Raw genomic sequence first — 15,777 nt, forward strand, 5'->3', positions numbered from 1 at the left:
GCATAGGGAAATCTTCTCAATAATGACCTATATGGGAAAAGAATCTATAAAGGAGTGGATATATGTATATGTATAACTGATTCGCTTTGCTGTACAGCAGAAACTAACACAACATTGTAAGTCGACTATAGTCCAATAAAAATTTTAAAAAAACACTATTGTAGGTTTTAAGAGGATATTAATGATTAAAACAAACAAAAATAGCCCTGTCCTCATGGAGCTAACAATCTAGAGGGAGAAGACATAATGCACAAGATAAAATAAGTAAGGAGACTATATGAATATTTTGAATATATTGCATATCTGAAAGTTGCTAGGTAAGTAGATCTTAAAAGTTCTCTTCACAAGAAAAAGATTATTTTTTAACTCTGTAAGATGATGGATGTTAACTAGACTTATAGTGTTGAGCATTTTGCATTTTGCTATGTATACAAATATCAAATCATTATGCTGTATACCTGGAACTAATTAATGTTATATGCCAATTATAGCTCAATTTTTTAAAAAAGAATGAATTATATAAATCTTTACATTTGTGTACTAAGTTTCTGGACAATGACACAGACTTATAAGAATCTTAGTAAGAATTCTTAGTAAGAATCCTCCTTCAATAGATCTCAAGAGAAAGTCCATTCTACTGACTATAGTAAACAAAATGTATATATATATATAATATGTATATATAATGTATATGAATGTTAGATAGTGATGAAAGGAGAAAAATAAGAAGGGGAGGGGGACGAGAACAGTGAGGGTATTGAATTTTGGACGGGAAAACCTGTCTAAGAAGTAAATACTCAAAGGAGTTGATGAGGGAACCGTGTGGATATTTGGAGGAAGAGCTTTTCAGGAAGAGGGAAGAACAAGTGCAAAGGCCCTGAGGTGGAAGCATCTCTGGAATATATGAGGAAGGAAGTGGAGGGAGTAGGGGTGTGATTAACAGGAGGTAAAGTGAGTGAGGTAAGTGTGAGGTAGATCACGTGGGCCCACATAGGTCATAACAAGGGTTTAGCTTTTACTCTGAGGCCACTGTAGTTCTGGAGCAGAGGACTGACACAATCTGAGTGATGTGTTAGTGGGATCAGTGTGGCTCGCATGTTGAGAATAAGACATGAGGATGAGCGTGGATAGGAGACAAAGGCAGAAGCAGGAAGACCTGTTAGGAATAGGGTGGCAGCAAGAGAGAGGGTATTCAGTTTTGAATATAGTTTAAGGTAGAGTGTATAGAATTTTCTGATGTACAAAATGTGGAGGAAGAGAAAGAGAGGAGCCAGGAACAGCACGATGGATCTACCTGGGTGACTAGATTATGGGAGGAACGGCTTTCTTTTTGGTAGTAGTGGAAGGAGAGCCATCAGGAGCTCAGTTGTAGATGAGATAGGTTGGCAAGCTCTATTAAACATTCAAGTAGAAATATCAGCTGGGCAGATAGTTATAAGATCTGGGCTCAGGAAAGGGGTTTAGACTAGACACATACACATTGGATCATAGCACATGGATGGTATTAAAGCCATAAACTGGGGCTTCCCTGGTGGCGCAGTGGTTGAGAATCTGCCTGCCAATGCAGGGGACACGGGTTCGAGCCCTGGTCTGGGAAGATCCCACATGCCGCGGAGCAGGTGGGCCCGTGAGCCACAATTACTGAGCCTGCGCGTCTGGAGCCTGTGCTCCACAACAAGAGAGGCCGCGATAGTGAGAGGCCCGCGCACCGCGATGAAGGGTGGCCCCCGCTTGCCGCAACTGGAGGAAGCCCTCGCACAGAGGCGAAGATCCAACACAGCCATAACTAACTAACTAACTAAATAAATAAATAAAATAAAATAAAAAAAGCAATGTTTAAAAAAAAAAAATAAATAAATAAATTAAAAAATAAAGCCATAAACTGGCTGAGATCACCTAGATAGCCAGCTTAGATAGAAGAGGTCCAAGGACTGATCCCTGGGCACTGAACATTCAGAAAGGGAGGGTGGGGAGAACCAGCCAAAGAATCCAAGAAGGAAGGCCGGTAAAGTGTGAGGAAAACAAAGTGGGTGTGATGTCCTAGAAGCCAAGGCAAGAAAAGGTTTCAAGGAGAAGAATGTTATCAACTGGGTCAAATGCTGCTGTTCCGGCAAGTCAAGTGAGGCCGGAGCAAGGAGCCCCTGACTTAGCAACATGCAGCCTTTGTGACACTGAGAAGAGCAGCAAAGGTCAAAAGCAGAGAGTACGGCTGAGTGGTTTGAGAGGCTGGCCCCCCCCTATTTTATTTTAGCAAGGTCATTCTCTTGGCTTGGCATCTTCTTAGGTGGGTACCTGATGGAGAAAAGGTCCCTTTTTTAAAAGTGCTTCCATGGTGTTCTGCCTTTGCATGGCTTTTCTCCTGTGTTCATTTGTGGATTCAAGTGTTTTTTGTTTTTTTCCAGAAAACTTATATTGATGGAAGCCTCCTTTGGGCAAAGGCATGGTGCTAGCTGGTGTGCTGGGTTAGCAGGGTAGAGGGAATTCAGAGAAATAGGAGGTGTAATTCCCGTGGTCGCTCTGGTGCCCATCACACTTCCCTTTCATTCACTCTGGAACCATGTTTCACCGTGGTGTGGATATAGCTGAGGTTGCCTCACCCCCAGCCAAGACTGGGCAGGTGACCTAGGCTTAGCCAACCAGAATGCTGGCTCTCCTCTGCCACAGTGATTGGTCCAAGGGCCAGCAGCCACCATCACACCAAAAGCTCCACCCTACAGCACCTGCATCCAATAAGGTACCTAGCTTGGGGAGGACTGAGATGTGAGTGGCTAGAATGGGGGAATTTTCAGCTTCCCCGAGAGGCCCCAGCCTGGCAGTGTGCCCTCCAGGGGGCAACTGGCAGGCTCAACCAGCGAGCAGGAAGTTGTGGCTACAGGGAGATCCCTGGCAGAAGGGCAAGCCGCACAGGGAACCTCCCTTTCTGACTTGGCCTCCCCCGACCGCTGACTTGGTACTTCACTGGGGAGACCTCGAAAATGGCCCGGCTGTTTTGCATTATCAGCAACTATTACAAAGCCACATGATAAATGACAGCCTGTTTCCTCACTTCTGTTTTTGAGGGCACCACAAAAGGACATCACACTCCACAGTCATGCAGGGCCAGAACCCCCCTGCCCCCATCCTCTCCCCTCCCCCCAAGTAAGATTCTCCCCAGAGCGTGATTGATCACAGGAATGGCAGGTCTCCAGCTGAAGCTGGGGAGAGAGGAAGGATGGGCAGTGGGATTAAAGTGGATGGAGAAGTTAAAAGAGGGAGAATTTTTATTTTTGCAATGTGCCCCTCTGCTAACCATTATTTTAAAGCTTCCTGAATGGAAACGAATCAGGAAACAGCAGTGGGACTAATAAAATCATACTGGGGAACAGCTGGGGATAGCATCAGTGATCATTAATAATACCACTATTGTGTGGGACCTTTGGTCATATACAAACTTGGCTAAAATCCTTTCTTCTCCCAAAGTCCCCAAGTTTTTCGGTATTTTGTTTTTGGGGTTTTTTTTTTGGACAATGAGAGTGTAATTCAAAAAGATAAGTGACTTGCCCAAGGTCATCCACACTGGATCAAGACAGAGCAAGAAGTTAAAATTATGTCCTTGTAATTTAGTTTCTTTACCCTCCAGACTGGATGTGCTTAGCTTTCCTGGCTGTGCCCTTCTGCTGCCCCTCTGCCTGGGGGGGATTCAGCTCATTTTCAGTTTCAGTGAACAAGGCTAACAATGTTACTTTCAACACTAAGCCAGAAGATGAATGTCCTAGAACGAATCCCCATTGCTTTTTCTGGCAATTGACCTTGTTGACCTGGCCTGAAAATTGCCTTAAGCAAAAGCACTTCAGACCTTAAAGAATTTATTTTCTTTTATTCTCCTCTCCCTCCTTTGTCGCAGGGACTTTTGTCCACCTGGTCCTCAGTTTTAAAAAAATACACATTGATTTTAGCTTCTCTTTCTGTTCATTTGCTCATTCATTCATTAACTAAATTTATGAAGCATAAATATTTATTGAACACTTACTATGGACCAGTGCCGTGCTAAGTTCTGGAAGGACAGTGGCGCAACCCAGTAAGGGGATTAGGAAATCTTGCCCTGTGGAAAGGACTGATTAGCTGGGACTTGAAGGGTGAGTAGGCTTTAGACAGGTGAAGAGGGGGCTGGAAGAGAATCCCAGGACAGCAGGTATACCTGGAGGCTATAGGAAGCAGGGTCCCTCAGTGAAGTGCCCAGGTGTTCAGTAAGCCAGGAGGAGGATGGAAAGATAGACTATAGAGGCATGAAGGCTGTTAAGGGGTGTTGACTTTCTCCCAAGAACCATGGGAAACTGGGAGGGTTTTAAATACACAAGCTTCTAGCTCCATCTCTCTGTCTCTCGTCCTAGAACTCTAACGGCTATGGGAGAAAATCAAATGTGTTTTGATTACCTGAGTTCCCAGGCCCTGGCCACTCCCATGCCTCTTTAACTGTGGGTGTGAATTCCCCCCAGGCCCTCCGATTACAATAAGAGAGGAGGGGGAGTCCTGAGAGGTACAGATCATCCCTTGGCAAGATCTAATTTCAAGAGTGACCCTGAACAGAAAAATTGTTAAGAGAATCCCAGTGACCAAAGCGATCCAAAGAAGGGGACTAGGGGACACGCACACTGGGAAGGAACAGCCCTAAAATTCTGTGATCCAAGGCCAAATTCCACTAGTGCTTCAGAAGGCACCGGGCCACACTCCTAACTGTGCGGGGAATCAAAACACAATGACCCTCCTTGTCTCCTGCTGACTTGTTTTAGGTGTGTCCTTGAGATTCCAGCCCTGATTCTCCACTCAGGGAGTGGAATCTTGGAACGTGCTCCTTTTTTTAACCTTTGGCTTTGCCTTTTCACACATGTACACCCCAATTCCAGAGCTGCCCCTGTTGAAACCATTTTCATCTTTGCTCCTGCTGCTTCAAAGCCATTTCCTCTGCAGCCCCCGGAGAGAAACTGTCTTGTCTGGGGCCTCCCTGGCAGTGGAAGAGAGAGAAGCCGAGTCTTACGGTTCACTAGGCATAATGGTCCTGCCTCAGGACCTTTGCTCGGGCTACACATCAGCCTGGACACTTTCTCGAGATACCTGCCTCACGTGGAGTCTTTGCTTATCTATTACCTTCTTACTGAGGTCCTTTCTATCCTATTTAATACCGCCCATCTGCTACAGCCTCCTCACCCTACTTTCCTTTTCCTTTTTTCTATACATCTGTCTTAGAATACACTATGTAATTTACTGATGTACTGTGCTCATTGTTTATTGTCTGTTTTATCCAACTAGAATACGAGCTCACCAAGGGCATGGGAGTGTCCCAAGTACATAAAGCAGTGCCTGCATGTGGTGAGTGTTCAGTGAGAATTCAGTGAATGCTGTTCCAGCAGGATGATGCATTATTTTCTCCATGTTACTTTCATGCTTCGTTGGTGGTAGACGCTGACATCATCAAGGTGCATGGCGTTACGCACAGGTAACGTCTCCGCTCCAGGGTCCTCTGAGGCGCCCTCGATAGTCAGTCAATTCTCCTTAGACACATAGCAATGAAATGAGGTATAAGGAATTGGTCTCTGGTAGGCCCTGAGCATCAGGGCGAAAAGGTTTGATGCCCAGAGGCAGATGTATAAACAAATGCTTTTAAAATGGGGCCGGGGGATTCCTGAGCCCTGAGAATTGCCTGTTGGTACAAAGTCAGGAGGTGGCAGGCAGCAAACACTGACCACACTCCAATCAACAAGGTCAGCGAAGAATTTACATGCAGGAAGTCATCTATTTTTAATATTGCAATTGCTTTCCTGTTTTCCTTTATTTGGTATGTTACCACAGGAGCCCCATTCCAAGAGTTTTGTTTGAACGCTTTCCTCTCCCATTTTTCTTTTTTAAATTTGGATGCAGCCTGGTGTTTCCAGAGAGCAAACGTTCTCCTATTATTTAAAGAAAATCAGGAGGCCGGGTCATCTGTCAGGCTGAACAATGCTGGACTGATGTAAAGTGTGAGGGTCACAAAGGTTGGAGATGCTAAAGGGTCGGGCCGAAAGTGAGCTGTCTTCTGGGGGATGGTGTGAAAGGGTGTGCCGCAGGCGGAGAGGGGCAGCCTGTGTGCTGGGTGAGCCAACCCAGGGAAGCAGGAGGTTTCTTGCCAAACTGGCAGGACTTGAAGTGAGTCCCCAATGGTCTAGTACCCACCCCTGTCCTACCTCACCACACCCCCATGGTGCGAGAGGGAGACATTCCTTTCATACCCAAAACAGTCTAAGCCCCTCCTGGATGTATTTTTCTGGCCAATTATATGTTATTTAGCTGAGGTTTTATAGACTTTGTATTTTCCAAGCACCGAAATTGCAAAGTTTCCCAACTGTTTGATTATAACTCCACAATCAACCCTGTTTGCATTACCCTTTCATTAGCCCTTTGCGGGGCCATGATTGGCAAAGCTTGGGTGGGAACTCAGGCAAAAGCAGTCAAGAGATTTTTCGGAACACAGATTCTTTATTGTAATGCAATTAACGTTGAGCTACATCTGGGCCTGGCTAACAAGGTTTACTGGGTCCCAAATCCACAGGACGGTCCTCCCTTCTGTGTGGCTGAAAGACTTGGATTTGAGCTGATGGACTGTTGGTCATTCTTGGAGTTTACTCCCCGGTCTTCCACTGGCCTCCCTGGCCCTGGTTATGTGGCATTTCAGCTCCACTGAAACAGTCCCAAGGAAGGCACTTCCCTCTCTGAGAAGCGGCCCTGGACTTCCTGCTCTGACCTTGCAGATGTTTCCTTAATTTCTCCTGGAAATCTTGATGGTCCTGTGCCACAAGTCCTAGATTCTTGCCTCTCCCCCACCTCCTTTCTACGTCCCTTGTTTGGTGTCTCTGAGTCATATTCAGAAGTCCAGCGTGGGTTCCTTTTTGCTGGTGGCCGGCTCTACCTATTTTTCTGGTGACTTTGGCAGACTCTTAAGGGAAACGTTTTCGTAGAACAGAAAGACTTTAAGCACACTCATCTTTCACAGAGACCAGGATTAACATTGCAACTAAGACAGAAACAACACCGAATTTTTCGTAGTCAAAATGATTTCAAACGTTAACCCATGAATCCAAATAGAGTTGTGCAGTGAGCAGTGCTAACCCCGTATTAGAAAAGAGAACCTGTCAAGGTTAAATAATTCATTGCCGATCAGGGCAGAAGCCCAACAAGGAACTCTCACCACCAGTACCATCTCCAGAACCGGAGTTATGTTTTAGGAAAACAAAGCATTCCACTTTGTAAGAGTCAAGCAAATATCCCCTTGTTCTAGACACTCACCACTGTTGTCTCAGGCATCCCTATGCTTTGAAAAAAATTGTATTATCTGAGCCAGAATTGGCTATTAATATCCCATAATTTGTTCAACAAATAATATAGGAAATACACATAATAAAATATAGGCTTAAAACTGAATAACAGGGTCAGAGATATGTAAATTAGAACAAGTGCAGAGTGAAGATGAGGGAATCCAAAAAATCTTACCAAGTTACAATAATTGAGCAGTAAAATATTCAGTCCATAATACTTGTGTTTAGGAGTGTTACAAAGTGTGAACAAAGAGCTGTTGGGTAAATTCATTTTCCAAAGAAATTTCCAATACCCTTTTGATGTAATTGTGTTATGAGGCTGGGTGTGTACATATCTGAAACTGCTTGGGAATGACAATAGCTATAGACCCAAGGATTTCTCTGACTGACTTGGTAAGAAATGTGTCAATCCCTAAAGTGACCTCTCCAGCCAAGGGTACAGTACTCTCTGTAGGCCACATGCCCACCCTGGTAGCCCAGACTGGGACCAGAGTGGGGTGACTGTCCCAGGGGAGGTGTGGGTTCTGTTACCCAAATCAAAGCTGCTGGGAAGCTCAAAGCCACAAATGTCCACTATCTGGTTTTCCCTTCTCAAACATGTCCCCTACTTGCTAACCTGGATAATTTAGTTTTTTCTGGGCTCCCTGCAACCCAGATTCAGTTGTTATCTCTAATTGAACTCGGGAAGACAGAGCAGATATACAGCATTCACTTTTCTTATTATTGGGAGAGAAACAGTTAATTGTAAGGAAGCAACAGTTCTACTCTCTTTTCTGGCTAAAGCAGCTTAATTTATAAAATGTTTCCTATCACTTTGCTGCTGTTACCAAGGGAGCTCGATGGAAACCCTCCAGCACTTGTGTAATTCCTTAAATCCTGCACTCCTATTAGCCACCAAACCCTGCTTGGGTCACTTGACCCCAGAAGAGCAAGGCTGAAAAACGAGACGGACACACTAGAGCCCCACTGTGAAAAATTCATCAGCTCTTGATATGAATTATGGCATAAGACAGAGGAACAACCTCACATATATCCTGGTGGGGTTTGAGGGCTGCATCTTTGACACACATTCTTTTTTTTCTCGCAACCTGGATCAGATGCCCACTCTTATTCTGTCTCACACTCCAAGCGTGGGAGGGTGGGCAGCTGGATGAAGCTCGTCAGGGGAAACATGCCTTTCCACTCAGACCACACGGTGCTGTCCTGACTCTCTCTATCAGTCCAGAGAACATAGGAACAGTGGCGCAGATAGTGTGAAATAATAGTACTCAAACATGATTTTTTTTCCCCAAAGCCAATCTACGCTGCATGTGGAATTCCATCATTGCAATGCATGCTTGAGTTGTGTTAACCATCACACGTATATGCAGAACAGGCTTACCTGCTTAATTCTGTTAGGCTACAAATCACTTTTCTCTCATCTCCAAAAACCGGCTGAAAAACTCCCTCAAAGGTGTTCCCTCTGAACCTCGAATTCAACATGTCTTTGAGACTTCCGTATGACCAAAACCTCAGAATTATCTTTGTTATCTCCATATCCTGTTCTCTAATTATGTATCAGTCTGTTTATCAACCTATCTTCCCCTCAACAAGTATCTCCTGAGCTCCTTCCATGCAGCTGGCACTGTGCAAGGCCCTGGGAATATGATGGGGAGGAAGAGGGGACATGGTTCCTGCCTCATGGATGCTCCCGTCTGATAGAAGAGACAGGTGTTACTTCAAACCATCGTAGACACAACTAAGAAATCACAACCAGGACAAGTGCTAAAAGGAGAAATAAGCTCAGTTGATGCTTCTTTCATAATTACTCCTGAGTTTATTTTTTCTTTCCCACCATGACCATGTACTTTGACCAGGATTTATCATCTCATGTCTAGATCTCTGCAATAAACCTCCTGTTCTCTTCCCCTACTCAGCACAATATGAGGAGTCCTCATTGCCAACACACCTTGGACCTTTCTTGGACCTGGGTGCCTCATTCTTTGAATGGTCCTTCCTATTTTACCCACTCACCCTTGTTATCTCTCCCAATTCTACCACTATTTAAGACCCAGCAGATACAAATGAACTTATTTACAAAACAGAAATAGACTCACAGACATAGAACACAAACTTATGGTTACCAAAGGGGAAGAGGGATAAATTAGAAGTTTGGGATTTAAAAAAACACACTACTATATATATACACATATGGAGTAGATAACCAACAAGGACATACTGTATAACACAGGGAACTATACTCAATATCTTGTAATAACCTATAATGGAAAAGAATCTAAAAAAGAAAAAAATATATATATATATTCTCTGCTTATTTTGTGGATCCAGGCAGTGAGCTCTAGGGATCTGCCCGAAGCATTTGCTTATTGCTCCCATCTTCTTCAGAGCCAGCATGTCCTGGACCCCACTTTAATTCCTCAAATAATCATAGACACAAATAAGGAATTATAACCAGGACAAGTGCTAAAAGGAGAAATAAGCTCAGTTGATGCTTCTTTCATAATTAAACTCGTGAGTATTTTTCCCTTCAGCATGGCCATACGCCTCGACACAGGATTTACCATATATTTGCTGTATACCTGAAACTGACACAACATTGTAAATCAACTATATTTCAATAAAAAATTTTTAAAAGACCCAGCAGAAGTGTGATCCCTTCTTTGAATCTGTCATCTCCAGCCAGAATTGAACTCCTACCTCTCCCTTCAAGAAGCACTCCTTGTCCACATTATTTTGGTGGTATATCTTATATACCGTGGTCATTTGTGTGGACCTTCTCTCCTGTTAGTTTGTAAGTACCTGCAGGGCAAGGACTCCATGTTCCATGTAGTGGTCACTTGCCATAATTTTGGCTGTACCAGAATCTGAAGTTCCTTTCCATATTTTGGGAATTGAGTCTTTGTTAAAGACCCAACCCACATCCTACTACAGAAGTCCCCAGGCACTCATGTTCCCAGCCTTCTTTGTTGTTAGGGTTTGGACATGTGACTTATGTTCTTCCAAACAGATGCCCCAAACGGAGAGCTAATGATACAAAGCAGCAAGGATATCAAAGATGCTCTCTGGTGGAGGCTGCAGCCCAGCAGTGGTGGCAGCGCTGATGGCATCTTCCAGTGCCCATGATGGGGTCAGTGGCGACAATTTCCTCACCAGACTGGGTCTGTGAAATGACTTTAGGGTTTCTCCCTGTTGGCATAGCCACATCTCTCCAGGATTCCGTGAGCTACTCAGTATCCTTCTATGAATCCCTTCCTGCTTAACTCAGCTGCAGTCTGTCTTAGCCTCCAAAGATAGTAACACAGAGCCTCAGTCATTGTTAAGAACTTTGTAAATATTTGTTGAATAAATGAATGAACCTATTATCGCTAGCTGTAATAGCCTAAAACTGTGTTTCCTCATCCATGAATTGGCTAATAATTCCTACCCCAAAAGGATGCTGTAAGAATTGGATGAGAAATGTTATGCACAGCAGCTAGCGCATAGTAAGTAAGCAATAAAGAGTAGTTTTGGGGTAGAAATAGGGATCTGATGATGATGATAATGATAGATCAATGAATACTCCCCGCTTGCACAGGAGGAGAGAATTTGAGAAAGTTCTGTCAGGGACACGTGCTTAACTTCTAAACTTGCTTCATGTCATCCATATTTAAATGTTGGTTGCCTTTGTGTTTCCAAGAAATCTGAAAATCTGAGGGTTGTATGCCTGGGCTTGGCACCTGGCTGGACCAGTGAATGCAAGTCCATGTGAAAACTCACCTGAGAGTGTACTGTAAAGAAGTGTTTCTTTTGACATCATTATATCACCTTGAGAGCCTCGGAAAAAAGCCAGCGTTTGACGCAGGAGCCTAACTCAGGAAACCAAGGTTAAAGAACACCAAATCTTGAGCTAAAAGAAGACGTTTTCAAAGAACCAGAGCACCCCTTACAGGACAAGAGAGGAACTTGAAGAATGAAAGTATGGTCAGGCAACCATGTACCTGCAAGGAAGAGAAAGCAAGAGTTCAAGCAAACAGCAAGTTGACAATAGCTTCCAGCTGACCAGACAGTGAAGAAGCAAAAGCAGATGGCAGCCCAGCTCTGAAACCAGTTGCTGAAAAGAAAGGACAGTCTTAAAAATGTGTGAGATGGCAAAGACTGTTGGTCAAATAAACTGTTATTTATTTATACCTCTACCAAACGGATGAACGATGCTCACATTTTCATACCCAGGGTTAGTGTTTTTGATATTTTGTTCATCATGGGGGGTTTTTTTGCATTAAATTTGACTTTTAAAAAATATGGTATTTAAATATTATTTATTTTGATTGCTGACTTTTGGGGGAGTCCCCCTAAATTTTTCTCCTCACTGGCCCTACCTTGGTCCTGGCCTGGCTCGTACCAAATTGTAGTTGGCAAATATTCCCACATAGGAGCACATTCATTCTTCACAGCAATCCGACAGGGAGGTAATGCTATCTCCATTTTATGGTGAAACAAACTGAGCCACTGGAAGATTCAGTGTCTTGCCAAACTTCATGCAGCTAACTGAAAATGTTAAGTTGTTCAAGTTGAATTTGAACACCAGCTGCATTCTTACTCCCAAAACAAAACTGTAGTCTAGGACAATAGACAAAGGACAGCATAGGGAATCAGGTAATACTGGATTGAAACATATAAAATTCATTCTCAGCAGTGTTATAATTGAAATTGAGATAACTGTATGCTTACAGCAGAATGACCATAAGTTTCCACGGAATTACTTCCCAAGGAGTACTTGACATATGACTCTTGAAAAGTCCTGTTGAGTAAAATGTTTCCATGATATTCTCTTCTCCAAAGAAACATCTTTCTCCACAAATTCTTTAAGCCATCAGTTCTATTTGGCATGCAAGCCAGTTCAAAACCCTACTTGTGCTCTCCTGTTCCATCATAGCAACCTGCTTTAAGTATTCATTTCTTCCTTAGTTAAAACCAGGAATTGGTTTCCCTTGGATACACACCGTCAAAGCCAGTTTTAATTAAATTTCTGAGAAAGTTGGCAGAATGAAGGAAAAACATTTGACTGGCCAGACAATCTTCATGAGAACAATATCCATAAGTTCTACAGAAAATTGTTTTCATTATTTTATAATTATAGCTCATTCTCACTCACATGCTTATCTACAGAGAGCTTTCGGAAGCATATAGGCGAGAACCTGAAAAAACTCCAGCCAGCTGAACTTTGCCCAGAGGTGGAAACACCCCTGACGGGCCCCTACGGCACAGACTTCAGCACTGAGGGTATTCAGGAAAGGCAGGGCTCCCTTTCAAGTGCTTGCTTTGCAGTTTCAAAAGCGCAGCTCTTCAGTAGGGAGACTGGTGGATGAATCTGCCGTGGAAGATCTCAGAAAGAGAAGGACTCATTAACTCTTTCACGCATGTGCTTTCAATCTGGGTTTTAGTGATGCTAAGGGAGCTCAGAATTATATGTGGCGTCTCCTCGTGTAGCCCAATTTTTACTGCAGAGAGAGGATCCCCATAAATTAAGGGGATGCATGATTGTGACAGGGATACTCTCTTTAGATATCTTTGAGGAATTCACTGTTATTAAATACACTTGAAAAACATAGTTAAATGTTCCCAAAGGGAAAGGCTTGTCTATGTTAAATATCCTCAGTGAACTGTTCATTATTTATTTATTAAACAAATAATAATTGATTGATGGTTCAGGCAGTGCTCCAGGAGTTGGAGATATAGCAGTGACTGAGGCAACCAAAATCCTGGCCTTCTTGAAGCTTCCATTCTAAGGGAAATAAGAAAACAAACAAGTGACTAATAAAATTTCAGGTACTGATGGGAAATAATGTTAGGGGCAGAGGATAGAGATTGACAGGGTGGTGGGAGCAGCCTATTGTAGATGGGATGTTCAGGGAAGACCTTTTCAAGGACATTTGAACAAATACCTGAATGACGTGAGTGGTTGAGCCATGTGAGAATCTGGGGGGAGAAACTTCTAGACGGAAGGATTTTTTTTTTTGTTTTTTGAATTTTATTTTATTATTTTACACAGCAGGAAGGATCTTCTAGAATGTGAACTCCATGAAAATAGAAACTTTGTTGTTTTCACTGTATCCCCAGATACAATGCCTGACACGTACTAAGCATTTCATACATCCTTATTGAGTTTTTGCTGGTGCGAAAGCCTTAATGTGGGAACTGTTGAAAAGAGCAGCACGGCCAGTGTGGTGGGAGCTGAGGGATCAGGGAAAGGGTTAGGTGTGAGGTTGTCATTTTTCCTGGCATCATTATACATAGAGCCTCCTTTTTTCTCAGAAGTGCCTGGTTTGTATAGATAAATTTTATGGTCACTTTCCTAATAGATCATGGTAAGGAGCTCGGATGTAATTGTGATGGGAAAACAGCAGAAGACTTTGAGTACGGGAGAAGTGTTGTGGTGTTATTTCCTTTGTTAAAAAAGATATTTTAACTATACACTTATTAGAATGGCCAAAATCCAGAACACTGACGATACCAAATGCTGGTGAAGGTGTGGAGCAACAGGAACTCTCATTCGTTGCTGGTGGGAATGGAAAATACTGTGGCCACTTTGGAAGACAGTTTGGTGGTTTCTTACAAACTTAACATACTCTTACCATATGACCCAGTATTTGTACTTTCGGTATTTACCCAAAGGAGTTGAAAACTTATGTCCACACAAAGACCGGCACACCGATTTTTACAGCAGCTTCATTTGTAATGGCCAAAACTTGGAAGCAACCAAAACGTCCTTCAAAAAGTAAATGAATAAATAAATTTTGATACATGCAGACAATGGAGTATTATTTAGCACTAAAAAGAAATAACCTATCAAGCCATGAAAAGACATGGAGGAACGTTAAATGTATATTGCTAACTAAAAGATGCCAATCTGAAAAGGCTGCATACTATATGATCCCGACTCTGTGACATTCTGGAAAAGGCAAAACTATGAGACAGTAAAAGGATCAGTGGTTGCCAGAGGTTGCAGTGGGGTGGGGGAGATAAATAGGCAGAGCACAGAGGATTTGTAGAACACTGAAAATACTCTGTATGATACTATAATGATGGATACATGTCATATATTTGTCCAAACCCATAGAATGTACGCCAAGATTGAACCAGAATGTAAACTATGAACTTTGGGTAATTAAGATATGTCAATGTATGTTCATCAATTGTAGCAAATGTGCCACCCCGTTGGGGGATGTTGATAGTGGGTGAGGCTATGCATGTGTGGAGGTGAGAGCATGTGGAAACTCTGTACTTTCTGCTCAATTTTGCTGTGAACCCAAAGCTTCTCTAAAAAAAATTGTCTTTAAAAATATAGTGAGGGACTTCCCCGGTGGTGCAGTGGTTAAGAATCTGCCTGCCAGTGGTCTGGGAAGATCCCACATGCTGTGGAGCAAGTAAGCCTGGGTACCATAACTACTGAGCCTGCGCTCTAGAGCCCTCGAGCCACAACTACTGAAGCCCGCGCACCTAGAGCCCGTGCTCCACAACAAGAGAAGCCACCGCAATGAGAAGCCTGCGCACCGCAACGAAGAGTAGCCCCTGCTCGCCGCAACTAGAGAAAGCCCGTGCGCAGCAATGAAGACCCAACGCAGCCAAAAATACATACATAAATTTATTTAAAAAAATATATATATAGTGAGTCCAGTCTAACTATTCATCATTATCATCATCATCTATATTACAAAAATAAGACATTATTAAGAAAGTTTTACCTCTGGGAAAGCAAAAATGATTCAACATCAGAAAAATCAGTCAATATAACTTACCACATCAATAGACTAAAAGAGAAAAACTATACAATTACTGTAATAGAACCAGAAAAAGCACTGATAGAATTTAATAACTATGTATGATTAAAAATAAAAACTCTTTAGAAAATCAGATCTGGAAGGAAATACCCTTATTTTATAAAGGTCAAATGCTAAGTATCTACAGAAAACATTATGTTTGGTGGAGAAATTCTAGAGGAATTCCTTCTGAGACTGGGTACCAGACAGGATGCTCACTATCACTGATACTGTTTAACTTAATATTGGGGGTCCTGAGAAATGCACTGCAAGGAAAGAAATTGAATAAGAGGCAAAAGGATTTGAAAGGGAAAGAAATAACTGTCATTTGCCATGGATAAGATCATCTATATAGAAAACCATTAGAATAATCTACCAACTATTAGAACAGATAAGACTTCAGCAAGGTTGCCAGATACAACTAAAAAAATCACTAGCACTTCTCTACACCAGTAACAACTATTTACTAAATATATATTTTTTAAAATAGGATACCCTTCACAACAGAAACAAAAGTGATAAAGTACCTAGGGATTAATTTATCAAAGAACATTTAGTGATCTCTCTGGTATACAAGTATGTAATATTCATCTTATGGAATATTCATCAAGCTGTAAAAATAAATTCTGTATGGAGGTTAGATATAAATACATAAG

Source organism: Balaenoptera borealis (genome assembly GCF_965194805.1).
Source record: "Balaenoptera borealis genome assembly, chromosome: 4".
Lineage (NCBI taxonomy): Eukaryota > Metazoa > Chordata > Mammalia > Artiodactyla > Balaenopteridae > Balaenoptera > Balaenoptera borealis.